We start from the raw sequence: 21,702 nt of genomic DNA, 5'->3' as shown, positions 1-21,702 counted from the left end.
GTAAATTTTGGTAACAAGTCAACCGGATATCAGCAACTTCTAGTTATCCGAGGACTACCATTATCAAGAATGGGAAACCGCCTTAGGTGCTCACAAAGGGAAGTCGGCAAGTCGTCCAAGAAATAGAAGTTCCTAATTAAATTAATCTTTTCAACCTAATTAAATTAATCTTTTCAACCTAAAAAAAACGAGGGAAAAGCCAAGAGTTCAAACACAACTCCACCACCAACATTGAGTGCAATATTAGAGGAGCAACACAAGAGACTTATTAGCTTCTTTTGGAGTATAATTTTGGGATATTTCTACAATTGAAGACAAGTTTTGAAGAAAGGCGGAAGTAACGGGCTTCATCAATTATCAATTCGTTTTTATCTTTCTTCACTTTTACTTGTCTATTATTAATTGAACCATGTTTTTAATATCCATGGGTTTCTAACTCTTCCATTAGGATAGAGGATGAAACCCTAACAAGAGTATTTGAATTCTAGTATCATATTTACATTATTATCTCTTTTAATGTGCCTTAATGTTTTACAATTAATCGTAGTTCAGTTAGCCTAAGAAACTAACAACTTGGTTCTTAATTGCATGATATAAGTGAAATAGGTTATGGGTTTAGTTAATTGAGAAGGGTCTTTTATTGTTCTATCTTCCGAAAATTGAAGATTGAGTTCTAACAATTTTTGAGTTATCAAAGAGGGATAATGATTTCAATTAGATATTAGATTCGAATATGATTGTTAGTGGTGAATTCCAATATCCTAGATTTACCATCTCATAGTTTTTCCTCACAACTTTATTTTGTTTGCTACCTATTTTGTTTTCCAAATTCTCCAATTTTTAGTTTTTCAAATATCTTCTCTAAAATAGATTGTCCACTTTCCTAGTTTGTTAATTAATTTTAGGTTTAGGTTTAATTCCAAACAAATCCTCGTGGGATCGACTTCGTAATACATACCATATTCACATACGGTTCGTGCACTTGCGAGTTTTATTTTGGTCTAGTTAGCCTATTATTTAGGTTGACTAGATTTCACATCAAGTTTTTGGCGCCTCTGCCAGGAATGTGTTTTTAGGAATTGTTTCTAAATTTGGAATTGATTTTTAAATTAGTAGTTTATGAATTTATTTGCTTAAAAAATAAATAAAAGTAAAAGTTATTTTGTGTCTAGTTTTTTTTAGGAGCTTTCTAAATTCTGGTTATTTGTGATTGTTTCAGATTTAGCAAGAGGTGAAGAAAAAAAAAAGAAGCCTCGGATTCAAACACTTGAGGAAAGCGTGGTCCAGGTCGTCTGCAAAGGTCGTCGCCCGTTTGGAACGTGAGGTAACTTTTCTGATCACCCACGAATCTCCCGTCAGTGGGTAAGTGTGTGAATTCGTGTGCCTAATTGTTTTGCCGAACTGTTTAGTGTAAGCATTCTAGTAAGGGCACGAACCCAGTTACAAGATATGAGTCGGATTTCATCACCGAACTCTTGCCCAATTAGGAAACAACATACGCGATCCTAAGCCTCATTAAAAATTAAAATCTGATTTAGACAGTGACCCTAGGGTATCGAGCTCGTAGGACCTTCATAAACAACTCTAGAACTCGATTTTTATCTGGGCATTCTCATAGGAAAACGTGTTAGGCAATTCTTGTCCAAAAGGCCGCCTCGAGAAGAGGAAACGTTGTCGAAGGAAGACAGTTATTTTCAACTTTCATAGCAGGCTGTCTTCCTGGGGAATTGTTTACCGTCTACTTTGATCGAGTAACTCTTATAACAGTCATAGTTCAAGTGTTGTGGCGAAGTAGGAGCTGTCTAGATTACTAGGCAAATCTGACAAGCCATTCACTAAATCTACGTCTAATAACTTGTTGCTAGATTCTGTTTAGGTTGCATGGTGGAGTCAGCGTGATTGTGCTTGTTTCCTTAGGATCTTCGTAGTGAATCCTTGGTTTTCGAAAAAAAAAATATTCTCTTCTCTGTTCGTGTCAGTTTATGCCACCTAGACCTCGTGATCAATTAGGTCGTTTCATTAAAAGAGATCAAGGAGGTGAATTTGTTGAAGTAATGGGCGAGGACATAGATCAACGTAGGATTGAGAATGCTCCACTAACCCTAAGAGAGTACATGTACCCCACGAGGACTAGTCGTCCCTCGCGTATTCAGTTGCCTGTCACCACAGCTCATTTTGAGCTAAAACCGGGTATGATCCAAATGTTGCCTATTTTTCGTGTTGCGGAAAATGAGAATCCCTATCACCATATCAGGGAATTTGAGGAGATTTGTTCAACCATGAAATATAGAGATATGTCCGAGGATGAGTTAAAACTGAGGTTGTTTCACTTCTTTTTGAAAGAGAGAGCTAAATCTTGGTTGCACGCTTTGCAACCCGAGTCGATCAGTCACTGAGAAGAGTTAACCACAACATGATTTAGGTATTACGACATTGATCCATCAAAAGATGAAGCAAGCACATGTAATGAAAACGAAATCGAGATACAATGAAATAGACCCTACAGACAATAGACTTATATTCAACAATGACATTACACCTTACACGCGTATGGTAGTATTTAGTTTTTGTAAGATAGGTTTAACAGGCAAGGAGATGCCTAAACTATCATATCAGGGTAACTACCTCATTTATTAGTAGGCCAGTACCACATTTGTCTTCTTTCTCTATATTTTCTGTGAACAGGGTTCATAGCTTCAGCTATTTATTACGTAGTTCCTTCTTTTCTTTGATGCATAAGATTGTGTCTTCTTAACTTCTTTCATTGCTCCAGGGAGCAGTCAAGACCCCACTTGAATAAAAAAACAATTTGGAACTTATTCTGGGTGAAAGAAACCCTGGCTAATGATTGTTACCCCTAAAACTTGAATCATGAAATCAACTGGGTCGTTACTTCTCAATGAGTATGATAAAAAAAAATAAAAAAAATTGGGGCCATCTTAAATTTCAATGAGAATACCGTGGAAGTCTCACTCAACTACTTCATCTCTTTAGGTCAGAAATAATTATGCCGGTGATCTTTCACAATTTCTTTTTGTCTTCTTCTTCCTCTCTCCCTACTACCTCCACCATTCTTTCTCTGGAACCCAAACCAGAACAGTGAGAGGAGAGGGAGACAGTTTGAGCAAAGAGAGAGAAGATGGTGGGTATTTATGCCAAAGGAGGTGTTAGTAGTCGGGGTAGTTGGAGGCATCCAAGATTTTACCTTAGATTTTTTTTTTTTATTGAAAACCCAAAATCTTAGATGCTCCACAGTCTCTCCATCAATATTAGTTGTTTTTGTAGAAACCAAATCAAGAAAGCTCACTGTTTTCTGATAACTTATTCATGAACAGCTACAGGCCTTTTATAGGCTTACAGACTCAACAAACTACCGATAAAAGACTCCAACGTCTAACACAAAAATAGGAAACAAACTAGACCTGATCAAACTAACGTGCATAACCAGAAAGACCTAAAAACTCGGTCAACATGACCGTTTATTTGACCCAACACATCCTCCCCTAAACTGAACTGTATGTCACAGTCAGTTTATTTCTGTGACTCCAAGCAAACCTCGTAACTTGATAAAAGCTTCCAACTTGATTGGCTTTGTCATAATATCAGCAATTTGATCCTCTGTATTGCAATACTCCAACTTCAGTTCCCCTTGATTCACTAGATCTCTAAGATAATGGAACCGAACATCTATATGTTTGGTTTTCCTGAGCATCACCGGATTGACTGAAAGTTTGATTGTTGACGTATTATCACAAAATACTTCAAGAACCCCATCCATCCTTTCACTTAGATCATCCATTAGCCCTTTTAGCCATTTGCAGTGACAGGCACACGTTGTTGCTGCTACATACTCTGCCTCCGTGGATGACAATGTAACTATCTCTTGCTTTCTAGAACTCCAGCAGGTTGCCCCTCCACTAAACAAGCAAACATATCCAGACGTACTCTTCCTGTCTTCTAAATCCCTTGCATAGTCACTATCGGTGTAAACTTGCAGCTTTGAATTTGACCTTCTTTCATAAAACAAACCAAAATTTAAGGTTCCCTTCAAGTATCTCAACACTCTTTTAGCAGCCTGCAAGTGTTCTGACTTGGGTCTGGTCATGAACCTTGATAACAAACACACAGAGTATGCTAAATCTGGGCGTGTCACCGTGATGTACATAAGACTTCCGATTAATTTCTTGTACATTGTAGAGTCAACGTCCTCCCCTGCTCCTGCCTTGGTCAAAATCGTACCGGGGACGATAGGATTACTCACCGGTTTGCTTCCCCACATGCCGAATTTCTCTAATACTTCTTTAGCGTATTTCTTCTGACACAAATAAATTCCAGCTTCTGTTTGATGTACTTCAACCCCAAGGAAAAACTTCATCATTCCCAAATCGGTCATCTCGAATTCGTTTTGCATTGAACGTTTGAAGCTTTCACATATCATCTTATCATTACCTGCATAAATAAGATTATCCACGTACAAGCTGACCACCAGGATTTTATTCCAAACTCGTTTCACAAATAATGCATGATCATAGCGACTTTGCTTGAATCCTTCTCTTTTGAAGTACCCTTCTATACGGTTAAACCAAGCTCTTGGAGCTTGTTTTAAACCATATAAAGCACGATTCAGTTTGTACACCTTAGCTTCTTCACCTTCTTTGATAAAACCTTGCGGCTGCTCGACAAACACAGTTTCCTTGAGTTCGCCGTTTAGAAAAGCGCTTTTTACATCTAGTTGGTATACCTTCCAGGTCCTTTGAGCCGAAAGTGCTAGTATAGTACGTATAGTATCCCATCGTGCTACGGGTGCGAAAACTTCCTCATAGTCTATTCCCTTTTTCTGAGAATACCCTTTCACCACTAGCCTAGCCTTGAGCTTATCGACACTTCCTTCTTCATTGAGCTTTGTCTTAAAGACCCATTTGATGCCGATTGCTTTTGTACCTGTTGGTAAGCTTACTAGATCCCAGGTATTGTTCCTTTCAATTGCACTAATTTCATCCTCCATAGCCTTCACCCATCTCGCATCTTGACTTGCTTCTTCAAATGTAGTTGGATCACCAGATGAGCTATACATTGCAAATCCTACTTCTTCTTCATCATCTGACAAACCTTCACCAGATTCATAATTTTCCATCCATGTTGGTACCCTTCTATTCCGAGTTGATGTCCCAGCTGTGTTGTCCACAACTGAGTCATTATTCTGACTTAATGTCCCAGTTGTGTTATCGACAGCTTGATCAACATTCTGACTTGGTGCAGCTACATGATCATGCCCCTCAGCTGAAGTAACCTCACTTTGTGTAGCCACAACTGTAGCATCTCGAATTGTTGGATGCTCTTCAGCTTGAACTCCTATGGTTGCACCACCACGTGTGTTGACTTCCACTGGCAAAGTCTCTTCTTCAATTATTAATTCTTGGTCAACACTAAATTCTTTTCCCCAGTCCCATTCTTTTTCTTCTTCAAATACCACGTCTCGGTTAATAATTATCTTCCCTTTAATTGGATCATACATTCGATAGGCCTTAGAGACAGTACTAATCCCAAACAAAACACATTTGTGACTTCGAGCGTCTAGTTTTAATCTTAGCTGTGCTGGAACATGAACGTGCCCTATACACCCAAAAATTCTGAAGTAATCCACATTAGGTTTCTTACATGACCACCGTTCTTCAGGAACCTTATCATCCAATGATCTAGTCACACACCTGTTTAGAACGTGACAAGCCCAAGTAGCTGCTTCTGGCCAGAATAGTTTTGGTACATTTTTCTCAGCCAATAAACAACGTACCATATTCATAAGAGTTCTGTTCCGACGCTCGGCCACCCCATTTTGTTGTGGGGTGTAAGCAGTTGTTAATTGCCTTTTAATTCCATTAAGTTCACAGAATTCGTTAAAAGAATGTGATGTGAACTCCCCCCCCCCCCCGATCACTTCGTAAAGCTTTGATTTTTGTTCCAACTTCGGTTTCAACCATAACCTTAAAATGTTTAAATACATCAAGGCTATCTCCTTTATTTCCCAAGAAATAAATCCATGTCTTTCTAGTAAAATCATCAGTGAAAACTAAAACATACCTCTTCCCGCTTTGTGAACTAGGAGTTATAGGCCCACATAGGTCGGTATGTATTAACTGCAACTTTTCACTTGAACGCCAAAAAGACTTCTTGGGAATTGCTATTCTATGTTGTTTACCCACAACACATGTTTCACATACCTCTGATCTCCCGCTTACAGTTGGTAACCCCTTGACCATTTTCTTGTATTGCATGGTCCTAATGGCTTTGTGATTCACATGTGCAAACCTCTTGTGCCAAACTTGAGTGTTTTGAACTTCACTGACCTGCAAACATTGGCTGGGAGCTGCTTTCACTTTCCCGTGCACCACAAACATCCGATTCTTTGTCATTTGTGACTTAATAATGACCCCTCTCTGTGGGTGATGAATGCAACATTCGCCCTTTTCAATTACTACTTTGACTCCCTTTTCTTGAAGTTGCCCAATACTAATAAGATTCGAGGTCAATTCTGGTACAAAATAGACATTAGTGATGACTTGAATAAGTCCATCTATTTAAGCCGAATATCTCCAATACCTCTTACAGCCAATCGTTTGCCATTTCCAAGCTTCACTGCGTGTTTGATGTTTTCATCAAGTTTAGTGAACCAACTCCTTGTACCTGTCATATGATTTGAACAGGCTGAGTCAAGGAACCAATGACCCTTGAACTCAGTTGGTTCTTTCTCCAAGTACGCCATTAGAACCAACTCTTCATTTTCTTCGTAGTCAGCGTAGTTAACGCCGGCATGACACTCATACTGAAAATGACCCATTTGATGACACTTGTAGCACTCTATTGTGGTTTTGTCAAAATCTCCACGTCCTCTTCCTCTACCACGGCCTCTACCCCTGCCGTACGATCCTCGTCCTCTTCCTCTACCACGACCTCCAAGGTTACTATCATCTACTTTCAAAGCCTGTTCATCATGTCCCTTTCGTTGCAATTTTTGTTCATGAACAAGCAGCGAACTTTGTAACTCATCAACAGAAAGGGAATCAAGATCCTTTGACTCTTCAATAGTACAAACGACAAAATTAAAATTTACCGTTAGGGTTCAAAGGATCTTTTCGACTATCTTCACATCTGTCATGTCATCACCGCAATTCCTCATTTCATTCGAAATAGTCATAACCCTTCCAAAGTATTCCGTCACAGATTCTCCATCCTTCATCTGTAGAATCTCAAACTCTCTTCGCAGACGTTGTAACTGGGCCTTCTTAACTCTTGCATTCCCTTGGTACTTGACTTTCATAGCATCCCAAAGTTGCTTGGTTGTCTCCTTTTTGGTAATCGTCTTGAGAATGTTCTTATAAATCGAATAGAACAGAAAATTCCTTGCCTTCAAGTCAATCAGCTTCAATCCTTCCAGCCCCTTTCTTCTCGCATCAGAAACTTGAGAACCTGCTGGTGGTTCTGTGTAACCAGTGGCAATAACATACCAATACTCCTTCGAACGTAGCAAATTTTCCATGACTAGGCTCCAGTGGTCATAATCACCATCGAATTTGGGAACCATAATCCCATGCGATGAGCTCCCTTCTGCCATTGCTTCGTTCTTCTTCTTTGGATCACTCAATTCACTCTGATACCACTTGTAGAAACCAAATAGTATCAAGAAAGCTCACTGTTTTCTGATAACTTATTCATGAACAGCTACAGGCCTTTTATAGGCTTACAGACTCAACAAACTACCGATAAAAGACTCCAACGTCTAACACAAAAATAGGAAACAAACTAGACCTGATCAAACTAACGTGCATAACCAGAAAGACCTAAAAACTCGGTCAACATGACCGTTTATTTGACCCAACAGTTTTGATGTTTTTTAGGACTTCAAAAATCATTACATAACATTTATACTTAATGGAGATACAATATGAAGACAGAAAGAGTATAATATATCGAAAATCATAACATTAACACTTCCGAAGCGTGCGGATCTAGGGGTGCGGCCACTTCCCCTAGCTTGGCCGGCCATTTCTCTTTGATATTGGTTAATTAGAAAGGGAAAAGAAAGAATTATGTGTACATATTTATGTACATGTATTACCCTTATCATAAAAAAAAAAGTGATGGCTCAGTGGTTGGTGGTTTAATTGAGTTATAAGAGTTATTTCCTTTTTGGCCCTCTACTTTGTGACCAACTTCTTTTTTGGCCTTCTATTATTCATAAATTCAAATTTGACCTCCTATTTTCAAGTAAATGTCATAACTACCCTTTCCTAATTTCAAAACAAAAATATTAAAAAAATAGATATTAAAAAAAAAGAGAAATTTTCCGGCCGACAACCTTCGTCGGAGAAGAGAGAGGTGAGGTGGAGAGAGAGAGTGAGGTGGAAATATTTCTTTTTTTTTATATTTTTATTCAGAAATTAGGGAGGGTAGTTATGCCATTTACTTGAAAATAAGAGGCCAAATTTGAATTTATAAAAAATAAGGGACCAAAGGGGAAGCTGGTCAGGGGGCCAACAGGGAAATAACTCGAATTATAATAACTTCTACGTCCCAATTCCTTCATGTCATTTTTCTTTGAGAAAATAATTTAAAATATTATGGATTTTAACTTTCTAAGCTATCACTTGGTCTTTTCAAAGAAATAAGAATATTGTGTTATATTCACACCAAAAAAAAATTATGTCTTCCACAACTAGTCATACGAAGAGATCTTTCTTTCATATCGTTTTATAATCTATGATCAACTTTGTTTAACGTAGAAAATTTGGTTTCGCCTTTGATTTGATATACATCTATAATACTCTATAGTGTATATATATATATATATATATATATATATATATATTTGTGTTAATAATTTGTATCCCCTTAGGCCTTAGTTATTGTGTTGGCATTTTTTTTGGAATATAAATTTACTTCCTCTAGATCCAAATCCTGGATCAATCAGTGACTTCTCCCGCCTTTAAAAGTCATTTAACTACCAACAAAATTATATAGAACGATTAAAGAGGATAACTATTGTTCTCATAAATTAAACCTACTCGCTCTTCTTTTAGAAAAAAAAGCAAATAGCAAAGAAATGTACTTTTGAGCTAAATGACACTCTTTTTTTTTTGAGACAAAGAAGTACTCCAATATATTGATTATAGTACAGAGACAACAATTAAAAAGTCAAAATTTACATATTAGATAACATCGACTCCTAATAAAACAAGAAGACAGAGAAAAAGTACCCCAATTCATATTTGCATCAATAATAGACAACAATTTCCACTCTTATTCTCTTAAATAATCTTCATATCCTCCTTCATATATAGAAGTTATGTTTGGTAAAATTAATCCATAACAGTACGAAGAGTTCAATAAATCAGGTGAAGATATCTTAGGAGGGAGAAACCAAAACCTATTAAATGTTACAGTTACAAGTGGTTCCTAGTTGTCTCATTCCTTGCCTAAAATACTAGCTTCACTCTATTCTGCATTCCTATATTTGATTGATTATTTAGGTCTTAGCTAAAATAGGATCTATGTGTAGACCTTAAATCTACCCTCACGGGAAAGACATTACTTCCACACACAAGACTCAAACAATTAACAAATAGGACTTTCAACAAAAAAAAAAATTAACAAATAGGGTAATAAAGACAAAGGTTAAAGGGAATACCCTCCTCCTGTTATGCCATGCCATGAGCTAGATCCACGTTTCCACTAGACTACAAAAGATTGTCAGTGGCAATCACCAGAAGATCCTTTTTTTTTTTGTTGAAGAATCACCAGAAGATCCTAGTCTCCAGACGCTGATATTGGGATATTTTAGCTCATAAACGGTAAGATATGAAAAGTGAACCCATCATTGGTAGATGGAGTGAGTATAATCCCCTTGATATAATTAACTTGGTCGAAGTTGATTGGGAGACTCTCCTCTAGAGTCTACACTCCTTGATGAACTCCCTTTAATACGACAAAAGGTATTCTAGTTCAGTGTTTTCAGACTGTGAAAAGACAAAAATACCACTTGTATTGTTAACTATATTAGTAATGAGTAAGTCAGGGATTTCACGAATAACTCCTCCAATCGTTTTTATAACTAGGTCTGGTCTGGTTATTTGTTGATTTTTAGTCTTAGATGTCCACAATTTTAACTTAATAATAAAATTGAACTTAACAGAACTACAACCACATGATAGGTCAAATGTCGACAAATGCTAAATCAAAGCGACAAGATCATGCATTGTCAGACGAGAGCCATTGCCTTATAATAGTTGTTTGGTCTTTACTCTGTGTGGGGAGAATAGTTGAGGCTTTGAATATAGTACCCATAAACAAAGGAAATGACTAAATGACACGACTATCGAGGTGCACCGCAACCCAAAAGGTGACGTGGTCAACCCAATCGGTCAGACCCTAAGAGTGAAAAATCCTGACCAATCGGAGTCAGCCATGCACGTCACATTTCGGCCGTGATCCGCCTTAGAAAGTCGGACCATTTGGCAAAGTTGATAAACAAATGATACTCCTATAATCAAAGATGTGGCATTTAGTAGGGGCATCTCCACTCATGATTTAGTTGGAACAATTAGATGTTCGCAGACTTACCATGAAATAACATAATGATCTTTCCACTTAATAAACAAAGGATCCAATCTTAGTGTTTACCCCTAAAGGAGTAAGACTGGTTGTTGAAGAAATTCTTTCCTTTTGATTAATTACCTAAAATGTAACAGTGGAGCTCTTTCTCATCATGTGGTTATTAATTTCGGAAATGATATATGAGGAGACATTTAATGACCTACACCATAGTGACCCAACCAGGTGACGACATGTGGCAAGATTTGTCATTTCATGTGGGTTTGAGTTCTGGTTTTATGAACTCCACACTTCAGTCCCTTATTTTACCTTCTTTTGCCTTCAGTCCCTCCACCAAAACAGATCTAGGCCGCTCATTAAAGCGACCGTCCAGATTAGAAGTAGAAAAACTTAGTCCCAAAACGTGACTCCCCCCCCCCCCCCTCTCTCTCTAAACCGACTAAAACACCAACAACACTCCGTTAAGGATTCAAAGACATGAATTTTCAAACATTGATTTTGTTAGTAAACTTGATGGATCTTAATATGCTACCTCTTTGTTCTGTCTTTTTTTCTTTAAGATCTTCTTGCACTTCAAAATGGATTCTTTTGTATCTTGCTTTGTTATTTACTATGTAGTTCATATTGATTCATCACGAGGTTCAAATTCGTTTGTTACTTACTATGTATTTCATGGTTATTCATCTCGAGGTTCAGATTCGTTGGCAACATCAGACAAATCTGTAACAAAATGCACTCGAATTCTAAGTCGTGGTACTTTGATAATCCTTAGTCTCATACTAGTTTGGTGGTATTTTTGAGAGAAGTTAATTTGTTAATGTGGTTTTGAAGAATACAAGAAATTGTGCCTTAATAGATCAAGAGAACCTGTATTCGAAAGAGTGACGGTTTCGTTCAACATTGGAGATAATTCTTACTTAAGCTAACATGGTTTGTCAATATGTTTAAGAACTTTAGTTGTCATTCCGCCTTTCTCTAACATCAAGGTTTTAACTCCAAATTTGTTGCGCAAACATGTTTTAGGTTTGCCGAAGAAGATACACAACGTCGTCTCTTTTTGCTACAAGTTTATAATTAGAATAACAGACAAAGCTACAAACTATGTATCTCATTCTTTCTTCTGTAACAAAACATTGTTCAGCATACCAATTTGTCCTGCCACTAACCAATTTTTTAATTAAACATGCTTCTAAGCAAAGGATATTAAAGATCCACACCTCTAACTAAAACAGTCTAAATAGATATATAGGCACCAGAAAAAGAGAGCAGTGACAAAATATATACCACTAAAGTATGTCTCAAACTCAAGTAACTTAAGACATCAGATCTTAATAAACAATTCGTAATAAAAGCAACCAAAATATATACTACTGAAGTATATTTCTAACTCAAGTAAACTGAAAGCACTAGACTTTACTAAATAGTGCTTAATAAAATCAGCCAAGTGTATACTTTTAATCTTCAATCTCCATTGTATGTTTCAGGACGATGTATGCCCATTAATAGTTCCATATGTGACGGCAAAAGGTGAGATAATCTTTTAACACATATACTATACTTTCTAAATAAAACAAACAAGTATTATAAGGAGTTATAAATTACCATATCTTGTCGAGCTGTCGTGATTATGTTTTCTTGTGTAACAATACCACTCAGTCCACTCTCTTGTGTAGTTGTTAAACGATAGACAGGACCAGGAATCCTAGTCTTAATCATATTACAAATCGGAGTAGATGTTGGCATTTTAGAAGTAGTGCACTAACAAAGAAACCAACGAATTTGTTAACATATAAAAAAATAAGAAAGGAAAGAAACTAACGAAGTAGTGGACTTACACATTTCTTCGACTTATAGTTTTTTTTCTTGAATCTGTTCTCTCGATGGCGCCCCTTTGCCTTGCACGATGTTGGATCAAGAATATCTTGTCGTGCATTCTCTGCACAATCAACGGTATAACCAGAACCACTGCACTTTATCTTGGAATTCCGTCGTTGGCTTAAACTTTAGGATATAATCTTCCAACTGCTCGGTAATTCTTTCACTTTCAGATGCAACATAAGTTACTTCAGTCAAGGATGTACACAATTTTTCACATCTTTTTTCTTTTGGTGTTGTATCCCATTGACCGTAGTTTACACTAATCTTTGTATATAATCTCGTAACATCTTTCGTCCATCTCCGAAGAATGTACTTATCTGGAATGACAGTAATTTTATTCTTACATAATACCACTATTGCATGTCGAAACAAAATCCCCTTGAATTCAAACAATAAACAATTGCCCCGAACTTCACATTGAACGTCAAACATAACTTTATAGGAATAGGTTTTCGAGCCCTTACCAAATTCTTTCTCCTCCGAAATAGTATATTCATACACATTGTCATATTTTCTGCAATCTACCGTATCACAAGCCATTTTTCCTCTCATTTCTTCTTGAAAATCTCCAAATTTTTTAATTGTGTATTTTTCTCTCATTTGTTTTTCTATTTGAAATGGACTCACACATGGCATTTCTAAATTATAGCACCTAAAATCTTCTTTTGCCTCCTTTTCAACTTTATCTCTCAAAGCTGTATTGTATTGTTCAACAAAAAGTTTCAAGGTAGTTTTCGGGCCTACAAATTCATCGAAAAAGACATTTACACCTTCACTACGTTGAGTACTAGACATTCCTGCCCAAAAATAATTTTTCACAAAAATGTGCACCCATCGCCTTCTCTCTTGGTACATATGGTTCAACCATGTATTTTCTTCCAAATCATACTTTTGTATCGTAAGCATTCAATTAGTCTCGAACTCTTCTGTGCTAAGTGTTTCGTGGACAAGTTGAGTAAGAGCGTAACTTATTTCATCGAACTTCTTGTAACTTTTTAGTTTCTCAGGTATTTTCTTCATTACATGCCACAAACACCATCGATGCTTGTATTGGGAAATACGTCTTGAATAGCGATTTGCATGGCAGCATCTTGGTCCGTTATAATTCCACCTGGAGCTCTTCCGTCCATACAAGAAAGCCATGTTCTAAACAACCACGAGAATGATTCTGCATCTTCATTAGACAACAACACACAACCTAATAAAATGGACAAGCCATGATGGTTCACTCCAACAAATGGGGCAAAAGGAAGATGATACTTATTGGTTAAATAAGTCGTGTCAAATGTCACGACATCTCCAAATTCTTTATACGCCTCTCTACTTCTCTTGTCTGCCCAAAAAACATTACGTAAATGAGACTTATGATCTACTTCCATCGAAAAAACGAATCCGTTATTCTTTCGTTGCATAGCCAAAAAATATTCTTGAATAGCAACAGCATCTCCTTCCCAAGACGGATTCTTCTCTTCTTTTGGATATAATTTCTTGCATCTCTTTCCGTAAAGGGGACATTCTCATGTCCACCAGCTGCCACCACTTGTTGCTTAAAGCTACGACTCGTCTTAGTTCCTGCCAAATCACATATTTCGAGTTGTCTAGCTGCGTACGGGTTAATCTTTCTATTGCATCTATAATGACGAACTTTTCCTGGACTAAGGATATGGTTATGTTCAAGGTTCACAACTGTAGTTTCCTATTTTCCATTATCTTGTAACTTAGCATTGATTCTAGGTTTGCAACCAGTTTTGCTACTTGGCTGAGGATTATTTGATGTCGACGTATAGTTTCCCCTTAGCACATGCTATTACAACATATCTTAGAATTCCTTGTACGCTTCTCTGAAATGTCTTTTTCACTAGATGTCCCACTTTTTTGGCGTAACGAAGACAATAGTCGTACAACTCTTCAAGACTATTAAACTCCATTCCAGACCTAGGTACTTTTATTTATGTTTCTGATCCAACATTGTATTTATCATTATCAGACTTGTCCATAACGCTCACAATCTTCACTTTCTGAAATCATATCTCCACCGTAGTAGTTACTGAAAATAAAAATAAAATTATTACAAAGAGGTAAAATCAAGTAATAACTCATAAAGAATGCAGGCAAGTGCAATTCAAATTGATAACAATTAAACTACAAAATAAAAATTGGTTCAAAGAAACCAAAAACTAGATATTGTCAAACTAGATACTAGACTAATTACTTAAACAAAATAAGAACAAGCTAACATACATTAGATTTTATAAGTAGCAACGGAAAAACCCTAATTTTTACCTCAAAAATCTTCAGAGATTATGATTGATTTGAGTAGATGAATCTTTAATGATAAGACTTTACCATGAATGTAACGTAAAAACTCTTTGAAATCTTAAGAAACTAGGTGAAATTTCTTCACGTACTTCGAGGAGAGAATTCTCTGTTTTGTTTGGAAAAGGGTTTAGAGAGAGAGAAGTGGGTAGGTTTCACGTTTTGGGACTTAGTTTATTTGTTTCTAATCTGGACGGTCCCTTTAATGAACGGCCTAGATCTGTTTTGGTGGAGGGACTGAAGGCAAAAGCAGGTAAAATAAGGGACTGAAGTGTGGGTTCATAAAACCAGAACTCAGACCCACGTGAAATGACAAATCTTGCCACATGTCGTCACCGGGTTGGGTAACTATAGTGTAGGTCATTAAATGTCGCCTCATATATCATTTCCGTATTAAGTTTCCACGTTTAGTAGACACGTATAATCATTTCCTAAACTTCACGTAAATAAATACCATCTTCACTGGAAGAAGAATTGGAATTCCTCAAACAACTTGCAACACTCACAACTGAGGAACCCGAAGCTATCATAGCACAACGAAATGTAGACGAAACAACATCAGTGAATTTCAGACATTGTTGTGTAATTAAGATTATCAGTTACAAACAATTTAAAACTGATCTTCTTATTAGAAAACTAAGAGGGGTATGGAACCTTCCACATCCGTATACCATTACAGAGGTGTGTCATAATCAATTCATGGCGAAAATGGAAACGTCAGGAGAAGTTGAGTTGGTGACAAAGAGATCCCCTTGGATAATCAAAGAGGATGTTATTCTAGTTGAAAGATGTGAGGCGAACAAAGCACCAATCGAACATGATTTCAACTATGCCTAGTTCCATGTTCAATTTCACGGCCTCCCCGTCTCACTACTCAATGCTACCATGGTGAACTCTCTGGCAAAAGAAATGGGGGAGATAGAACCTGCAACTTCTGAAGAAACTGCAAAATGGTCGGTGTTTGGAAGGGTTAAAGTTAAAGTAAAAATCACAGTACCCCTCCCCAAAGAAGTCCATCTCCAGATTACAGGTGGAAACACTTACTATGTTTCTCTCAGATTTGAGAAATTAGGTAGATTCTGCCATTACTGTGGTTTTATTGGCCATTCATTGGATTTCTGTCCGGCAAGGTTGAAGTTAATGGAACTTCTTGAACAAAAACTCACGGCTACTCAAAGGGAGACTGTTATGGCAAGGTTAACACCCAAATATCCACTAGAATTCAAAGTTCTACCATTTTGGGAAACAGATAACAGGGCAAAATTACAATCGAAACTAACTGATTCATTGATGGAAGACGGTGATCAATCGGAGGCAACAGAATCACCTACCGGAGAACTCACTTCACCGGCGTTTGAACACGTGGCAAATGCGGTTTCAGCTAAGGTAGGACGTGTCCTACCCACTTCATTCACCAATTTAGTACATGCTGCTTCCCGGGCCCCACCACTAAGTGGAGAATTGATAGGGTCAAGGACCCACACAAAGGGGAGAATTGTAACTAACCTGATTGAGGGGAACATGTCAAAGGAAACTTTGAATTTCCCTCCACAGGATACGGAGGAAACCGATATTGACATGGAATGTCCCAACGAGGAGACAGGGAAAAAGCTAAAACGATTGGCGGAATTACAACCAATCCAAACAGGATCTAAAATTGCAAAAGGTGTTTCACAAGAGGGTATGAATAGGGTCGTGGCGGCTGCTCCCAAAGAGCCGCAAGGAAGATGTTAGTACTATCATGGAACTGTCGAGGACTGGGGAATCCTGCGACAGTCCACACACTTCATCAATTCCTCCGGGCAGTAAAACCAGATGTATTTTTTCTGTCCGAAACTCGACTTACATCAACCTCTTTGTCCTTAAATTTAGATAGATTTGGTCTTCTCAATAAATCTGTGGTCCCGGCCGTGGGTAGAAGTGGTGGACTAGCATTATTCTGGAATCAATCAACTTCTATCCAGATCAAGTCTACCAATTCCAATATCATTCATGCCCAGGTAAGTGATCTGAACTTTATTTGGGAGTTAGCTTGCATATATGGTCCACCTCGAACTAGTGACAGGTGGTTGTTCTGGCAGTCTATGAAAGAGTCAATATTATCGACATCAAATCCAATCATTTGTATAGGTGACATGAATGCCATAGAGTCCCAGAATGAAAAATGGGGAGGGGCAACAGTTTCTTCCTCCGTCTCAAACTTTTCAACTTTCATAGAAGAATCGGGGTTAATCGATTTGGGCTTTAATGGGCCAGCCTATACGTGGACTAATAATAGAAATTTGGGTAATTTGATCAAAGAAAGATTGGACAGGGTATTAGCAACTTCGGATTGGTTAGATCATTATCAACACGCAGGAGTCTTTCATTTGCCAAGGTACAACAGTGATCATTGTCCTATCCTATTGAAGACTGAAGTACAAACTGCGGCGATCCCTAGATCAGAGAAATTCGAATCTTTTTGGATGAAACACCAAAATTATAGTTCGGTTCTAGCAGATTCATGGAACTCACAACAGCAAGATATTAGGTCCAAACTTATACAAACCAAAACAGACTTGTCAATTTGGAGTAAACATGTTTTTGGTAATTTGGATAGGAGACTGAAAGTTTTAAGGTCCCAATTATTAATGACTCAACAATTGATGCCCAATCAAACAACTATGCAGAGAGAAGCAACACTACAAGAAGAAATTATCTTTTTAGAGGAAGCCCAGAGAACAAAACTTGAACAACGAACAAGGCAACAGTGGGCTTTAAATAGGGACCGGAATACTAAAGCGTTTCATACTTCTATTGCTGTTCGGAGGAAAAAAAATCAGATTCAGTCAATTAATAATGAGGCGGGGGACAGTATCACGGATAGTAAACAGATAGCTGATTTATTTGTTGATCACTTTCAGAATTATTTCAAAGCCGGTCAAGTAACTCAGATACCAGCTGAGGTATTAAACAGTTATCAGCAACTATCGGATGAAGATCAGCATGACCTTTTGAGGATACCAACAGAAGATGAAATTAAGGAGGTGGTTTTTAAGATGAGCTCAATGAAAAGCCCAGGACCAGATGGATTCGCAGTGTCGTTTTTCAAGAATGGATGGGACACTATCAAGTTTGATCTTACCAGCTTTATTAGGGACACTTTCCTTCAGGGACGTTTCGATCCGGCCATCAATCAAACCAACCTCGTCTTAATTCCAAAAACTGAGCACCCTACAACGGTAACTGAGTTCAGACCGATTGCTTTGTGTAATACCTTATATAAATTCATCACCAAGTTGATCGCAAATAAGCTAAGGCCCCTACTGGAGGATTCTATCAGTTGGAATCAAAACGCTTTCGTCCCTGAAAGACAAATTATAGATAATATCGTGATAGCCCAGGAATGTCTTCACTCGATGAATCATTCAAAAGCGAAAACAGGAGGATTTGCCTTAAAGATGGATATGGCCAAAGCATACGACAGGGTCGACTGGAATTTTTTACAAACAATTTTACATAAATTCGGGGTTCCAAATAAACTAAGGTCTCTCATCATGTTCTGCGTCACAACACCAAGGTTCAGTATTATAGTGAATGGCAACCAGTGTGGAAACTTTGAGTCTTCTCGAGGGTTAAGGCAGGGGTGCCCATTGTCACCTTATTTGTTCATACTCGCGTCTCAAGCCTTATCTCTATTGATAGACACCTATGAACGAAATCCTTCGAGCTCACACTTGTTACCAGGTTGGGGACGGTTCCAGCATCAACATATATAATGATCCATGGGTCCCTACATTACAAGATTTTAAACCAACATGTAAGAATCGGAGACAAGAGTATTGTTTGATGGTTTCAGATCTAATCACTAACTTTAGGTGGAATGAAGACAGAGTCAATGACCTTTTCATTGAAGAATCGGCCAAGGAAATATTAAAGATCCCTATCTCTCAAAGCTGGACAGAAGATAGATGGGTTTGGATCCCTCATCCAAAAGGGATTTTTTCCACAAAATCATACTACAAACAATACTCAAAGCAATAGACCAGTATTAGACTTCCCATGGAGCAAGTTATGGAACAATACATGTATAGAACCGAAGGTGAGCTTATTCTTATGGAAAGTGGTAATGAACGGTTTACCTGTGCTAACCAGTATTAGTCGAGCAAATCCCAATATAGATCCAACTTGTCATCTCTGCCATCTACAACCAGAATCTCTGAGTCACTTATTTGGATCTTGCCCTCGGTTTATAGAGATGATAAATGCAGCAGCAAATAGAATGGATATAGAGTATGAACCAAATCCAGTATTGTTCTTAAAAAAATTATTGCAAAATCAAAAAAACGAAAGAGATTTGGTTTATGGTGCTTATCTGTTTTGGAACTTCTGGAAGGGAAGGAACAATGCATGCTTCTCTAACAAAAGCCTCAACATCAACTACATCATCGATCTTTCTTTTCAAAGATCAAGAGCCTTCTTCAACAGATCTGAAGTTTCAGCCATCACTATAAGTAATCTCTCATGGATACCCCCCACTGAACCTAACATTAAAATCAATTTTGACGGGGCTTTCTCAAGATCAGGAGCAACTATAGCAGCAGTAGCGAGAGACAAAGAAGGAAGAATAATCGCCAACAAATCGATGAAGGTGGAGGTTTTGTCGGCCCTTGAAGCAGAGACAAGAGCTTGTCTGATGGCTCTCCAAATGGGAAATGATTTAGGGCTTGAAAGGATCTTATATGAGGGGGACAGCAAGATCATCATTGATGCATTATCCGACGGTGGAGATCAAACAACGTGGAGGATAGCACCACTTCTGGCCGAGGCCCAACATCTGCTCACATCCAACCTGCTATGGGCACTACATTTCTGCCCTAGAGAGGCCAATTCGTTGGGCCACGAGCTAGCCCAACAAGCTTTATTAGCTAATTACAGTTAGGGTTATGTTTGTTTCTTTCTTGTAACTTCGAACTTTGTATTCCCTTTTGCCTCGGCAATGAATGAAGTTACCAGATTCAAAAAAAAAAATACCATCTTCACTACTCCTTTTCAGTCTTCATTCCCCACCTCTCTCTCTCTCTCTCTCTCCCCCTCTCTCTCTCTATAGAGCTTTCTCTCTCTAGCATAAGCTATTAAGAAAATAAATGTTACCCATGCATGCCCCAAATGTGGTTAGTGTATGTCTAAGAAAAGGAGCATGGTCCGAAGAAGAAGACCTTCTCCTGAGGAAGTGCATTGAAAAGTTTGGTGAAGGAAAATGGCGTCAAGTACCACTCAGAGCAGGTACCCACATTATTATATATGTATATAATCATTTTGCAAGAAGAAAAAAAAATTATGTTTCTCATTCCCTGAAAATTGATAGTATGATATAATTTCCAGGGTTAAATAGGTGCCGAAAAAGCTGTAGGTTGAGATGGTTGAATTACCTTCAGCCAAATATCAAAAGAGGAGAGTTTTCATCAGATGAAATTGATCTCATTATCAGGATGCATAAGCATTTAGGCAACAGGCAAGTATCTATACGTGCCGACATCACATCTTTCATTTAAAACAAAAAGTATCTATATGTGCAATTTGTGTTTCTTATTTTGAGACCAAAACTAGGGTTTGGAATTGTGAGAATAGTCCCACATTGGACAATGGGATTCTAGTAACCAAGAATATAAGGTCAAGGTCCTCTCCACTCATTGCCAATTGGTTTTGAGTTGGATGACCACAAACTTAACATGGTATCAGAGCTAGACCCACACGTGATAGGTAAAAAGCCACACGTGCTCCACGTCGCCCGAAGAAATACACGTGTTAGGGTCAAAGAACCCTACACGTGAGGGGGCGTGTGAGAATAGTCCCACATTGGACAATGGGATTCTAGTAACCAAGAATATAAGGTCAAGGTCCTCTCCACTCATTGCCAATTGGTTTTGAGTTGGATGACCACAAACTTAACAGGAATGATATTAATTCTAGACAGAAAACTTAAACCCTAATATCATCTCTCTACTTCTCTCCTCTCTTTCTCACATCTCATCCCCTTCGTCGAGAAATAGAGAGAAAGGAAGGTAAGGAGAGAGAGAGAGAGAAAAGGAAAAAGAAGAGTCACCAGAGGTAAGGAGAGAGAGAGAGAGAAAAGGAAAAAGAAGAGTCACCAGTTGCAGGCGGACGTAAATGAAGGAGAATAGTGGGAAAGGTAAGAGATTGAAATTGATTTGAGTTCGTTATTAATTTAGAGGGGTTTAGTGTAAGAACAGTAAACACAAGACCCTTGTCTATAATTAATTCATGAGATTAGTACATCACTATCAATATCAAAAATACTAATATGTAAATAGCTAGCTCTGTAAATAGGTCTTAATAGTTGTGTAAATAAGCGCTAGCTAGAGTAATAAAGTTGAAACTGTGTACCATTTATCAATCTACTAATAATCTCATAAAAAAAAGGATTTTTGAGTTTAAGGTCCAAAAATAGGGGGGTAATTAGTCATATATCCACTCCTAAATCAATAAATAAAATAAAACCAAAATAAACCGAAAATGTAAAATAAGTCCAAAAATTCACTATTTGGTGGGGCTCATGCATCAATCCTTTAATTTTCTCTCAAATTTGCCCTTTAATAAATATTTTTTAATTATTGGTAAATCAAAGGTTTATAATGGTTGAGTTAATACAATTATTCTTTCTATAAATTTTATGAAATAATATTTATGGTGGATATTTAATGTTAATCTTTATTTCCAAAACTTATATTTTTCTAAAGTAACCTACCAAATCAACAAATATTTACCTAAAACTAGTTTCTCTCTCCCAAACACGAGTTTCTCTTTCTGTAACTATATGTTCTTTGAATTCAAGAAAATATATTATTTTCAAAACTGATATTTGTCTAAATTAACCTACCAATCCAATGAATATTTACCTAA

This window comes from Eschscholzia californica, unplaced genomic scaffold (genome assembly GCF_041429995.1).
Source record: "Eschscholzia californica isolate CP2 unplaced genomic scaffold, dmEscCali1.0.p SCAF_1, whole genome shotgun sequence".
NCBI lineage: Eukaryota > Viridiplantae > Streptophyta > Magnoliopsida > Ranunculales > Papaveraceae > Eschscholzia > Eschscholzia californica.
The sequence above is the reverse complement of the archived record's forward strand: the minus strand, read 5'-3'. Positions refer to the sequence as shown.